This window comes from Gadus morhua, chromosome 12 (assembly GCF_902167405.1).
Source record: "Gadus morhua chromosome 12, gadMor3.0, whole genome shotgun sequence".
Lineage (NCBI taxonomy): Eukaryota > Metazoa > Chordata > Actinopteri > Gadiformes > Gadidae > Gadus > Gadus morhua.
In genome coordinates, this window is record NC_044059.1 from 15,612,024 (window position 1) to 15,627,227 (window position 15,204).

Genomic DNA, 15,204 nt, shown 5'->3' on the forward strand with positions numbered 1-15,204 from the left:
AAGCTGTACTTTGAGGTCTCTTATAGATCAAAGGGGGTCTCAAAGGACGCATACGCTTCAACCTGTGGCTCCAGCCCTACAGGAAATGATTCAGCAAGTGCTCCATCTCGTTGCACCTGCACCCAGCGGCTCGCTTGCAAGATTTTGGCCTGAAGTTCTTCCCAGACCTACACCCTAGCCATCCAACACGCATATCTGAGAATCAGGCTTCTTTTAATGACAAAAAGTTACGAGAGAAATACACATTCACTTTTTGTTATCTCATCTCGTGGTGCCGGCTCCTTTTGACCTTTTGACCCCAGACTTCAAAAACGTGGCCACAGGCCAGCTGTGTCTACACACCTTAAGCCACAAATGTACACCTCCATCCAGTGGCGGTTCTACGTCCAGTTACGCCCCGGGCAAGACTATCTTCAAGCGGAGGGGGGGGGGGGGGGGGGGGGGGAACGACATATCCGAGATTTGGAGTTCTAGCCCTTAGAGAAAAAAAGTTTTCCCAAATGGACTGTCATTTGGACAAAGCCCCTCAGAAGTGTTACCTGCAAGACCTAATGGTTCAGAATGTGGTGGGAAAACAGTTTTTGAGATAGGAACGTCCTACCGCCCTGAAATTTGAATACCTTATTCTAAAGGTGCGAACACACCAAGCGCGTACCTCGCGTACCATGTACGCGTGTAACGCAGCTAAAATGTTGCTTGACCATTTTGTGTCAAAAATGGTCAGATACGCGCGTACGCATACGAGCGTAGATGAGACCGCCCAAAACTCCCCCCCCCCAGCCTGTGGCTGCGCTGGATTTAGGAGTCCGAGGAAGGAAACCCAAACGCCGCCGTGTTTGGGTGGATGATAGAGCTTGGATCGGGTTAGATTAAATAATCTCGGATATAAATAACAATAATCGGGTTAAATAACTTCACATGGTGTGTCTGGTGTGTTTCCAGCATTCATAGTGTTGATCAGCAGAGAAATAGTCCGCCAAGACGTTGAGGTTGCTTAGCAATCAGAGACTCTGTCCATGCAAGTGAACGGAGCGTTCACTCTTCGTCATAACTATCAAACCAAACATCCTTCACATTCACTGAGCGAACATTATGAAAGTAAAATGCACATTTCTCGCTAGAAATGTTTCCATAAACGCATTTAATGGCGTAACTATGTTACTATTTCCACCCAGAATAAAGAAAAATGTCGGCCGTATGCTTCTGTGCAAGCGACGTTACTCTCTGCCAGTGACGTCGGGACAAGCTCCACGCTGATTGGCTATTGCGGCTAAGTATCACGCGTATGAGCGTAAAAAGTTCAATTTTTTGAACTCCTCGCGTACGCGCGTATATATACGCGCCTCATACGCCTCTAACGCGAGTAAAATGTTGCTTGGTACTGTCGTAGATTAATCGAGATTTAAAACACTTAGACTAATTTAAGAGAGAGAGTAAAAGAAATCGAGGGGTCCGGAGCAAGAATTGAAAAAGACTTTATCGTGAAGAAAAACAACAACGACAACAGCCTGAGTGGGTTTGCAGAGTCACTGGCGAACATAGACTCCAGCTCCTCTTTATGCACATACACACATACAAGAATTTCTTTGTTACAATGGAGGTTCCCTTTGTTCCAATGGGGTTTCCGCCCAGTCAATCTTCGTCTCAGCATGTTATCAACCGCGCCCTGGTCTGAGGTCAGCATGGATTGACCTCGTTAGCCAAAATGACCCAGGGCTGACAGGGTGAGGTCAACATGACTTGACCCCGCAGTTCCCAGGACATTTCTGCTTACCATCTGTTCTGAACTCAGATTCTGCAAGCACAATGCTTTCCACAATTAAAAATATAAAACCTATTAATAATCATGGTTTACCATAAAATATACTCACTAATTTCTACCACACATCCCCCCTTTGTGACTACTAAGATCACAACAAAAACATAACAGTCGTTTGGGTCATATTTTGCACTACATTTGATCATCATTAAAAAACCTTTAAACATGGTCAGGAATCTCAACCTGGTTTAAGGCAAAAAAGATCTTATCAAATGTCTAACATGTCTAACTAGAATTCACACATAACACAGTATTTTCAGCATACATTGAAAATTAGCATTTCAGAATATATGACATAAAAATATGAAACTCAAAAATGATATTTCAAAAAATAAGTAAATAATAGAAATTAAAAACTAAAATTGTCAAGAAGCTTGCATGGATTTGGATGGCTCTGATTATCGTCATGTACTGGTATACTATATAATGTGGTGGGTTTAGGGCACCGTAGTTGCTTCTGTTCGCAGCCACCATGCCCTGGAACCCATTAGTCCAAATGTCCATTTGTTCACACTGTCTGAAATGGTTGTGGTTCCCATGGAGAGAATAGGACCTCCTTCTGATGTCCGATTCTCACATTCCGGTCTCCTTTCTAGTGTCACTCCAATCTATCTCCCCGTAGAGCATCCTCCCCCACTCCCCCGACTCCTCTATGCCAGTCACCATGAGGGCCATCTCTTCTTTTGATAGTACTGTTGTCTGTATTATTTCACCCTGAGCAGTCGCTGCTGTACCATTCGTTGTTAGTTTTATTATTAGATCACCCATGACTGTTGTTATTTCTCTAGTTGGAGTTACGTTAGTGGTTGCCTCTCCAATAGAAGTTACATTAGTGATTGCTAATATTGTTGTATCCTCTCTAATAGAAGTTTCATTAGTCTTACTTGCATCTAGAGTTGAATTTAAACTCTTAGTGGTTACCAACGAATTTATCCCATTATCTCTAACCGGAGGTTGATCTACTTTATCGGTGGCAGTGGTTATATTTATTTTATCATTATCTGAAGATTTTAGTGGATTGCTTTGATCAATCTCAACTACCTTACCCGGTTGATTTTTGATTACACAAGGATCTTCTGCTTCTAATGTAAAATTAAACGTTCTGTCTGACACTGCTTTAAAAAATATGAATTCTCTCACGTTCAATTGATACTTTCCGTTGTAGTCCCATGTTCTTCCTGACGTTACTATTAGACACCATTTCATTGAATCAAATTGGATATGTAATTTACACCGATCTTTCCTATGTGCATGTTCATAATTCTGGCGGAGGGTTAATGCACATAGGTGTTGGTCATCCGACATAACAGTAAAACACAAAGTCATTGACTTGGTCTTGCGGTGGTATGTGAGCATACAAGACTGTTTTCCCTTTGTTGTCAACCAGTCCTGAATGATTTTGGGCCGGATTATCCTGTGTTCCTCTCTGGCTTTCTTCAGTAGGCCTACCACCCCCTAATTCCTGGCCCTTCCAGGTTTGTGTTGTCCCCGTGGTTTCATCCTTCCTCGGGGTCTGTGCTTGTGCCAGCGGAATCTGGCACAACCCGTAAAGGATCAGAAACAGGCTCCCCGTTTTCAGCATCATCATGCTGTTGTATCTCTTGGCTCGACTGGATCTGGTCCTGGGGCAGCTGGTCAGCCCCAGGTGTGTCTGCGTCTGGCTCCTCCTCCTCACGGTCGTCTCTGGCTTTGGGTTGAGCAGCTTTTGTGCAGTGGTTGAGATGATACCACGTGGCACTTCCTTCCACTTGGATGGCTGTTGGTGTTGCGCTGGTGACTTTGTATGGTCCTTCTCGCCTAGGCTCGTGGTCACCCGGCTCCACCCCCCTTGGTGGCTCCTTCTCCAACTCTGGAACTCTGCCTTTCTCTTGTTGAAAAATAAGCCTGTGTATGCCAGTTAGTTGTCCCATATAACGTCTTAATTCAGTTTCCAATTGTTCTAATGGAGGTCCTTTATGAGGCCCTCGAATGACAGGTGAAGGCATGGGTCGACCCGTAAACATTTCATGCGGGGTTAGATGCGTCGTTCTGTTAGTTTTCATGCGATAACTCATTAGTGTCAGTCGTAATGCATTAGTCCTTTAATTTAGTACTCTAATTTAATTTTGTTCATCTTTGTCTTAAGCGTCCGATTCCTCTCTCCACCATACCTTGTGGTTTGAGGAATGTAGACACAGCCTAATCTTTGTTTGACATGCAGATGTTAAATCACTTGTTTGAGTGTTTTCTGACTAAACGCTGCTCTGTCGCCTGAGCTAATTTGTGACGGAATTCCAAACCTTGCCATGACTTCTCTAGTCAGAACCTTGATTACCGTAGCCGCACTTTGGTCTTCTGATGGGACTGCTTCTACTCATCTGTTGAACACTGTTTTTTCAAATATTTCACACTCATTTAGCTGGATGTCAATCATTGTTTGCAAGTATGGTGAAGAAAAACCTTGTTTTCAAATTTTTTCCCTAATACCTCCCCCCTTGCGCAATGGTCAAAACCATGCGCAGTAAATGATAAACAAATCTAATAACGCCGTTGGTGCACCCAACGTCGAAAGTCTTAAGCATCAGTAAACTGAAAACAATCTTTTGGGAAGGGAAATCGAAACCAGTATGTCCAAATCCAAAGCCCAATATGGGTGGGTTTACCATCAGCCGCCTGAAACCACGCTGTTCCAAAGTCATGCACTAAACCGAAAAAACGTACATGCGTTAGTGGCCTTCTATACCACAAAGGTAAAATAAAATGAAATAAAACGCGACATGCCCCGTTTCAAGACGACCTCTGCTGCCAGAGCTGACATATCTGACTCCTGTTGTTCCCCCTCCACCTTTCATCAGCCGGCTTTCCCTTGCAGTTCGTCACTACATGTTCAAGTGAGCCAGTGCTCACAGTGACTCTGCCAAGTAATCGTGACTGTGCCTGAATTAGGTTGTCCCGGGCTTCAAGGTGGGATCTTACCCGTCGTTGGCTAACCAGCCTTCCATACTGGCTTACTGCAGGATGCCGTACCTGGGATACGATCAATCCCCACCTATATTGTGGTATAGATCGCCAAGTGGAGGGATGGAGACAGTCGTCAGCCGCATCTGCCTTATGCAGCCATATGTGTGCGTCATGAATACACATCAGGGCGACTATAAAACAAAAGATAATTTATCAGAGTTAAAATTATTAAAGTGTTGCAGCAGCAGTAGTGGCATTTGAAGGTAAACCCACTACTTCCGAATCCAATTTGACAACATAGCATGTATGACTCCTTCCCAGCAGATTTGGCGTCAATCCATCTATTGTCTTTAACTAGGGAGATGTGAAAGAAAACAAAAATCACAATATTAAAACTTGCATTTTCAATATTGGGCGACTCATTTTTGTCTTAACCGTTACTCAAATCACAATTCTCTTCATAATCCTACCCGATTGCCCTTCACTATCTATTTAAATTGGACGACCTATTTAAACCTTTTATTCTACCTATTGATTGCATTTAGTGTTTTCCATATTTTGATTCACTACTATACCAAACCCAAATCCTCTATGTTGATCTTAACTAGTTTATTCAACACTGAATTGATACATTGTTTCTATTTAGTAATTAACCATATTGTTTTATCTGAAGTGTGCTTGGGTATCCACTTGTGTACTCACTCGGAGTAGGAGAGGATTCTCCCCTACCTCGGCAGTCCTGACACACACACGAGAACAGGCTCACACACACCCTTTTTTATTTTATTTTACTTATTTATTTTAAATGACATTTGTCATCGCGGATAACCTAAATTAGAAATTTGGATAACGTTTTATCATACTTATTTGGTCTAATTTTTAAGTATTGCCGATTGTTTTTTCTAAATTATAAGATCACTTTAAATAAATTGTCTATTACTTATCATAATCTCGAAGGAAATATTTTATTTGTGTTATCTTGGCACCTAGACCTCGTCAGGCCCAAGCACCAAAATAACATCCACCTATCCACGCAGAGTCCATGGGTTGGGTCTGCTCCTCCTTTGATGAGTCACTTTACCCTGGCGCCATTGAACCCATTGACTCCTGTGGAGTGTGGTGTGCAGACAATTTTTAACGCTAATTGCTCATGTTTGAGTCTAAATAATTATTCCTAAATCCTGTAATCACCATTTAACTTGCTCAGGGAGACATCAACACTCAGCTAGGAGAGATGGGGATCGAACCAGCAACCCTTCGGTTACTAGACAACTGCTCTACCTCCTGAGCTAAACGACCCCAGCCACCTCTCCGCTGATTTATTACCTCCGGCTCGATCCTCATCCGCCCTTTTTGCTTTCTTTACATTCCCCTCCCTTCTTCAGACACCTTCTCCCTCTGATCCAACCTTTTGTCTCACCAGTGCTCCATGTACCAAGATGTAATGATCTATACCACATGGTGTTCCGACGCGATGCAGAGTCTCCAAGAGCCACAGAATCACCAATCCCAGTGGTGGTTCTATGTTTTCTCTAAAACAGTGGACATAGGTTACATTCAGGGACCAAATACAGAGTACATCCAAGCACACAAATAATCTATTCAGTACAATGCAAATTCAGTCTCTTTCTCTCTGTTGTCTCTCTGTCCAGCCCCCACCTACGGGTTTTCCTTACTTACGTTCCTTCTCTCTAACTCTCTTTACCTCTTTTTATCTACTTCCTTTGCTTTCACAAATCTCCATAACCATTTTCACTTTCAGTAATCCTTTCCTTTCCTTTCTGGTTTATTCGTTTTTGGACACACTCCAAAACTAGATTATTAATCTTAAAAGGCCATCGAAAGATATCATTCTCCAAAAGAAAATTCTAACCGGAAAGCCTTCTCCAATCTCATCGCCACTTCTCGTTGCCAATCCACACACTCTTCCTCTTCTCTGTCTCACTCTTCACAAATCACTTCATCTGTCCCCTCTAACTCAACTCAATGCCAACTCTTTCTCACTCACTCACTCACTCACTCACTCACTCACTCACTCACTCACTCACTTATTCGCTCATTCACTCACTCATTCGCTCACATATACAACTTAAAATAAGAATTCACAGACTGTCATCCTTGGAGCTGTCATAGGTATTAACTGCGTGTGCTCCGAGAATCCTAACGTTTTGGTGAATTTTCCTGCCAGGAGGAGGTGAGAGGCATAATTTGGACCTACGCAAGTGTAAGTGGCTCCAGTGTGGGCCATCATTGGCGTGCCTCTATACTTTATCAGAACCTGCAGTATTGGTTCCTCATCAGCTTGTTTTGTGATTGCTACAAGCTGACCCTCCCCCTGTGGATTCTCTGGGCACCCCTAGTATCCCTGACCTACAAAGGGACCCGCCCGTCCCTGGTCGCTGTTACCCTGTCCTTGCTGTGGTGGAAAAGGGTTAGTTAAACAATCTTTCTTAGAATGTCCTTCCTGGTTGCACCCATAACATATTAAAGGACCTCTGCGTTGTCCTTGGGATCCTGGTTGTTGATTGTTTCTAAACTGTCCTTGGGGCCCCTGATTCTGTCTATTTTTATTTGTGAGTTTCCCATAATTATGGATGTGTACATGTGTAACAGGTGGAGTAGGTGACAGTTGGCTCTGAGGCTGTTGTACTGGGAGAGAAAATGCCAATCTTGGATATTGGTTTTGAAGTGCGCCCTGCTGGGCGGCTTGCGATATTACAGCAGCTGGTTCTAAAACACCTGCCTGTCTCTTCTTATCTCTTTCCTTCCTTGTGAGATCTTCCAGCTGAAGCTGATATAGCTTCCTCTGAACCTCCTTGCTTTGTTCCTGTATTCTTTGTTTATTCTGACGATATTCATCCACTGCATGAACTAAATGGTCATTAAAATCTCTATGAGATCCTGATGTAGACAGTCCAACCACATCCTCTAGCTTGGCTTTGATTTGGCTGGGTAGTGTCTCTATTACAGAGTTTCTAAACATGACAGAGAACACCGGATGGATCTCAGGATCCTCATCCGTCTCCATGCGCCATCTGTCTACTTGGGCCTGCAGGTAGGATGCAGGGTTCGCTGTGTCACCAATAGGGAGACCTCTCATGCTTTTAGGATCCATACGGACCGGGAACTCCCTCCTGAGTGTGGCCCACAACGCCCCTCTGCAATGATCAAGTGTAGTCTCATCATACTTTCCATCCAGTATATTCAACCCTCCATTCCTCAGTACAAACTCCATCTTGGATAACCCCAACACTCTTGCCAACAGAGCTTTCAGGTCCCCCAATGCAATTAGCTTTCCCACTGTGAGCTCCTCAAATGTTCTAATCCATTTAGACGCCCCGTTAATTATGTTAGGGAGTCTAGAAATGACCCCCTCTAAGACCTGTGAACCCCACGGTTGAAAACGGACCTGTTGTCCTTCGACTAGAATAGGATAGTTCCCTGGAGAAGTTTCGGGTGCTTTTTCTTCTCTCTGTGATCTCCTTGGTCTCCCCTGTGTTTCGAGTGCCAGGGAGTCCCATAATGCTGCACTACAGCAAGGCTCCTCTGGCCCTCGAAACGCACAGAAACTCTCTTCCCCATCTCTATCACTCCTCTGAGCCTTCGTTCTCTTTACTGATCTCTTTCCTCTCCTTTTCTTTCCTGGAGAAGGCCCCTCGCAAACCTGCTCATTGCCATCTTTCACATCTTCATTGCTGTGCTCAACACCACTTGCCCCATCTTCGTCCTCATCTTTACTCTCACTAGAATTAATGTCAGTATTGTTACATTTATTATCTCCTTCATCTAGTGTGACTTCCCCTTTAGATTCTACGTTGTCTTTTAGCAATGGGTACAACGGTACTAGTTTGTGCAGCGGTGACTCAACCGTCAGAGGCAATGGTTGAGCCTTGTTGTTATTAGCAATTATATCTCCCGCCACTCTCTGTAATGTTCGCCACCTCTCTCCTTCCTCTAAGAACAAAGCTAGTACTAACTTTTCCCTGTCCCTCTTTGCTGAGGCCGTTTTTCCACTTCTGTTATCTATGTAATTCCTTATTACTACCTCCATGTCCCTATACATTATTGGATCAAAAGTCCCTTCCATGGGCCATATAGTGCCTGATCCTTCTGTCCTTTCTTCCCATTTCTCAGAGATCTTTTTCATCTCACCTTTGAGCAATAGACGGTCTCTACTCAAAATCTCTACCGCTGTTGGTGCCATTTTTAATTATTTCTTTATTACTTTATTTATCTATGGTGAAGTACACTATTTATTAATAAAATTTATTTGAGTTTATTCTACTAGTTATTTTCTATACTTTACTATCTCTAAGCTACAAATGTGAACTCTTCCCAAGCGCTCGTCTCCCTCCCGAAGGTTGGAATGTGGCCCCCACCCTTCACTATTATCTTTAACCCCGGCCTGCAGGCTCCTGCTCGTCCCCTGTGTGTTTGCTCGTGCACGTGCAGTTAGTCAGCGCGATGTCAAAGAAGATTTACACATTTATTCAATACTTCAACAAATTGACTATTCTCTATCCGTCTAGTTTATTTATGATTATCAACTACTTCAAACAAATTAACTATTCTCTGTCCGCCTAATTTATTTATGACAGAATCAACAACAAAAAATGAACAGGGTCGTAAAAACCTCCGAGGTGAGTTAATCCTAACACGACTTAAATACAGACAATAAGCCGGTTCATACAATTTCTTTATCTTTTATTAAAAATGTCCGAATTGTTTGTAATAAATTACAAATAAAAAGTTGACCGAGCGTAGAAACTGGCCTTTTGATTAAAATATGAACGGTCGGATGGTACTCCAAACAACAAGCCTATTCTTCCAAAACAATGGCTGAATACATAAACACTCGACCAGATCACGAACAAACAAGAGACTCCTCAAAATACCAACTCAAACGGTACTCCAATCAAGAAACTTATCTATTCAAAAGCGCGAGAGTCTGCTTTCTCAGAAAATGCCAACATCGGATCTAGAAATTCACCAGTCGACATCCCAAGCAAACCTCTCTATTCAAAAACGCGAGAGTCTGCTTTCTCAGAAAATGCCAACATCGGATCTAGAAATTCACCAGTCGACATCCCAAGCAAACCTCTCTAAAATAAAAATGAATTCATCGACGGCAATGAATTCCAACCCGGCTCTCTGGGATACTCTTCAGACATCCAACAGGTACTTCAATCGACCTGCGGACCTGTACTGTCCTATTGGAACTTTTCCACTAATTCGATCCTCTAGAATACAGCCACAGGACTTTATAATAGGTCTATTTGACCAAAACCTCAAAACTCCAAATAACAACAACTCGTATCAAAAATAGGGAGCCACACAGCGTCTTGGTCATTTAGAACCACAGAGCGCGAATGGCCAATGTGCGCGCGCACGTCAATCTCTCCCGGAGCCCCCGTATCTCTCACTCGCTCATTTATCTATAATTTCGGTTCGTTTGATCGAAGAGACACTTTACCTGCTGCTCGGCATTCAGACGGGGCAAGAACAGATCAAACGACTCTATCCTATATATGGCAAGACAACTTACCCTTGAGCTCTGGTCGTATGATCCGTTCGCGTCCCGTCCTCTGGCCCGGCAGCTGGCGAGTCCCTATTTCCTCCTGGTCGTGACGCCAAATTATGTCGTAGATTAATCGAGATTTAAAACACTTAGACTAATTTAAGAGAGAGAGAGTAAAAGAAATCGAGGGGTCCGGAGCAAGAATTGAAAAAGACTTTATCGTGAAGAAAAACAACAACGACAACAGCCTGAGTGGGTTTGCAGAGTCACTGGCGAACATAGACTCCAGCTCCTCTTTATGCACATACACACATACAAGAATTTCTTTGTTACAATGGAGGTTCCCTTTGTTCCAATGGGGTTTCCGCCCAGTCAATCTTCGTCTCAGCATGTTATCAACCGCGCCCTGGTCTGAGGTCAGCATGGATTGACCTCGTTAGCCAAAATGACCCAGGGCTGACAGGGTGAGGTCAACATGACTTGACCCCGCAGTTCCCAGGACATTTCTGCTTACCATCTGTTCTGAACTCAGATTCTGCAAGCACAATGCTTTCCACAATTAAAAATATAAAACCTATTAATAATCATGGTTTACCATAAAATATACTCACTAATTTCTACCACAGTACGCATGATACGCGTGTACGCACCTCGTACGCGCGTAAACCAATGGTTCCCTATGGAAAAATTGCCGATTTTATACGCGTCTATACGCGAGGTACGCGGTTGGTGTGTTCGCACCTTAAGGCCTAACTGGGACCCCCGCACCGAAACTTGGCCCAGTCGGACCCCGAGTGCAGGAAGGGGGGGCCTGGACTTTCATAATCCTCACTCGGTGACTGTAAAGGATGTTTGGTCGGATGTTATGACGAAGAATCATAATGTGAATGGGAATATTCTATAAATGTCTTGATATCATCTTTCGTCTCAACACTTCGGCTGCAGCCGTTTAAAGTCTCACTCCGAGAACCTTAAAATATGAATCAATCCATTAGAAGTATGAAAATATCTACCCGGTGGCGTAACGGGGCAAACAAGTTGTCCTTTGACATCTACGTTTCGAGGCGATTGCAACAGTGCCACACATGATCATATTTGAATATGTTTCGGGGTAGTAATTAGCTGTCGATTTTGGAGGCCTTTATCAATAATGACCAGCTATAGATTTGCTTCCTGATGGAGATTTTTGACAAATTACATGTTATTTAGCATCTACACGTTAAGCTGAGTCCAATGAGATCAAGCTCGCCCTCTTGCTACACCGAGATCATGTCCTAGACCTAGGTGTACCATGTAAAATACATGTTACCATTTGCTAGAGTGTCATGATGGGTGTCATTGGACTCAGCTCAACGTGTAGATGCTAAATAACATGTCATTTGTCACAAATTTCTATCGGGAAGCAAATCAATAGCTGCTCATTATTGATTAAGGCCTCCAATTTCGACAGCTAATTACTACCATTAAACATGTTCGAATATGCTCATGTGTGGCACCGTTGCAATTGCCTGGAAGCGTATATGTTGAAGGACACCTTGTTTGCCCTCTTACGCCACCGGGAAGATATTTACATGCTTCTGATTGACTAATGAATTGATTCAGCTATTCCCCCAGAAGTCTGGGGTCAAAAGGTCAAAAGGAGCCGGCACCACGCCGCTTATGAGACAAAAGTTAATGTGTATTTCTCTCAGAACTTTTTGTCATTATTAAAGAGAGGCCTGATTCTCAGACATGCAGGTTGGATGGCTACGGTGTAGGTCTGGGAAGAACTTCAGGCCAAAATCTTGCAAGCGAGCCGCTGGGTGCAGGTGCAACAAAATGGAGCACTTGCTGAGTCATTTCCTGTAGGGCTGGAGCCACAGGTTGAAGCGTATGCGTCCTTTGAGACCCCCTTTGATATATAAGAGACCTCAAAGTACAGCTTACTTAAATGTTGTCGACCTGCAGTCACCTATTGCATCACTTCCTTTAGGGCTTCGGCCTCCTAATTGATCATTGTAGTATAATTGAATGCCTTCTTTCATATATATGATACCTCCACCACTGGGACGTGGCATCAATTCTCCAAATCCATATGGGGAGGGGGGGGTGATGCTTGTGGACAGTAGGGTTGTACACTAGACATAAATAGGAAGCAAACTCAGGAGAAGGAATGACCTCTCACAAATATATATTTAATAATTTTTTTTAAATAACCCTGCCTCGTTAAATCATTGAGCTTGGTGTTTTGCTTTCAAAAATAGGTTATAGAAGAAGTCTAAACTGCAGAAAATAAAAACATCCAAGCTGCCTTTTAAGGATACCTTGGAATATCTGTCTATTTTTTAACCATCGGACCCTAGTTTACGACAAAAACAACACAATGGACGGCAGCTCCTTTGCCGCGTGGTTTTTAGAGCAATGTAAAGCCCAGTTCAGACCAAAGATTCACCTTGCAACGACTTGCAACTCGCAACTCCTTGCGACGCCTTGCAACGAGACGGGCTGCGACGTTCTAAAACTGGGCAGTTCACACTGGCTGCAACGCGCTGCAACGGTCTGCGACGGTAGGTGGTTTCCCTAGCAACTGTGAACGCAAGTTCACAAGTTGATCTGGCTGCCTTTCGTGTCTTCACAAAGAATTTATATTTTTTTTGCGGAAGATTTCTATGTGGGTCTACGGTACAACAGAATGAAATCTGACCTTATTAATATTCCCCCCACGATAGTATGAGTTCGAATCCCGTAATGTATCATAATTTAAGCATTCGTTTTTCATTTATTTTGGCTTAAAACGGTTCTACGTGACAAGTTTCTTCCAATTACACTCCAAATACGAATGAGATGGGAATGTTTTTGACATATTATTGAAAGACAAATCAAAGAGGCATTCGCAAGGACAGCTACGTGTCTGGCCCGATTTCCAACAGCTGGCGTAGCCACGACAACAAACGACGCATTCGGCTAATGGTCACCAGTTAACACGGTCACGAGTTGAACTTAATAATAATAATAATAATAAATTACATTCATATAGCGCTTAATATGGTACTCTAAGACGCTTTAAAACCCCACACCAAGTTCCACCGCAATGTCGCAACAACATGCCAACGTCGTAAAGGACAGGTTGCTCCTCGAGCAAGCGATTTAAATTCTCCTCCCTCTCCTCGGACCAGAAGTCTGCCATCTTCGGATATTTGTATGCTGGAGTGGACAGTACGGTACCGGGACGTAGTAAGGCCGTGACGTACAAGTTGTTCTGTGCTGTGATTGGCTGAAGAGAAATAGTTAAATCGCCGCGTTCTAAAACTGGACCTTGCGATTTGACATGTTCAATCTCTGGCGACTCCTTGCAACTCCTTGCGACGCCTTGCAACGGCTTGCAACGACCCGTTCACACCGCCCCTGCGACGTTCTAAAACCGTCTCGTTGCAAGCCGTTGCAAGGTGAATCTTTGGTCTGAACTGGGCTTAAGGATTAGAGGGGCTGGTCGATAGCAACCACCATAGCAACCATGACGGTCAAGTGACTGGATGCAGCCCCGTTGAAAAAAATAGAATACTACCCTACACACTGAGGAGAATAATGATATTTAAATTATTATGACCATGAAGTCTTTATTTGCATGGGTTTACATTTTGTTCTGTGTAGCATGGAAAAATCGGAGAAACACTCCCATTCAGAATGCATTGGTTTACATTTCGTTCTTTGGAGCACAGTTATTTTTATTTATTTATTTATTTTCAGTTTTTGTGGAGGTGCTTCAAAGATGCTAATTTTTCTGCAATAATCCAAAATCCAATGGAAAAACCCGTTGGCTTTTTGTCAAGGGAAACCCAGGTCGACGCTCACTTCCGGGTTGGCCAACGTACGTCATCCCTCCAACACTCTATACTGTAAAAACACATGTTCAAGTTGAATGATAATGCATGAATCTATTCATGCTATTCATGACAATTATTTTGGCCATGGTGGATCCAGATCTGTTCAAATCCACCCAAAATGTCCTAGAAGCAGCCCAAGTTGTTGTTTTAGCAGCGAAATGCATTGTGTGTGTGTGTGTGTGTGTGTGTGTGTGTGTGTGTGTGTGTGTGTGTGTGTGTGTGTGTGTGTGTGTGTGTGTGTGTGTGTTGGTGTGCTAACACGCTATTTTATGTTGAAATGCGATGTAATCCAGTGTTCACGAAAAAGTACACTGTCAACGTATGCTTTTGGCGACTGGGTTGGCTCTCAGATAAACGTGTTTCACGTCACAGGGTTTGGGAGGAAGGGGCGGGCCTTCTGAGAGGGGGTTCCGGGGGTTTCCTTCCGGGCGGGAGTTTTGTTTGTTGTAGTTTTCCTGTGGAGCTGTGCCTGCCTGTCCGATTGTGGAATCCAATAAACCTGCTATCAAGCTTACTTCGCTCAATACCTCGCCTGTGGTTATTACAATATCATTAAAAGTTACATAAAGTAACGGTTTAATAACACAAACGCAGGAAACACGTGAGCTGCTAGTTTAGCGAAAGCAGCGTCCCTAGCAACCTGACGTTGTTGAAACATGCAAGCGAGATGATTAAATCTTCCTAATAACTATAAAACTAAAGATCAGACACAATCACTGACTGAAGATTATGCAAGTAAAAAGTATATTTCTCGCTAGAAATGTTATTAGAAACACGTTTAACGGTGAATCGATCCTAAAATATTGCATTTCCCATTCAGATAATAAAGATTAATAAAGATCATACACATTCACTGACTGAAGATTATGCAAGGAAAATGTAAATTTCTCGCTAGAAATTTCATTGGAAACACGTTTAATGGTGTATCTGTCCTAAAATATTGCATTTCCCATTCAGATAATAACGATTAATATGGCTACCTAACAATTTCACCAAATGCTAGGAGAACGTATCGCCCCCTGTTGGTGCTATTCCCCCATTCATTTCGAATGGAGAAGGACGCG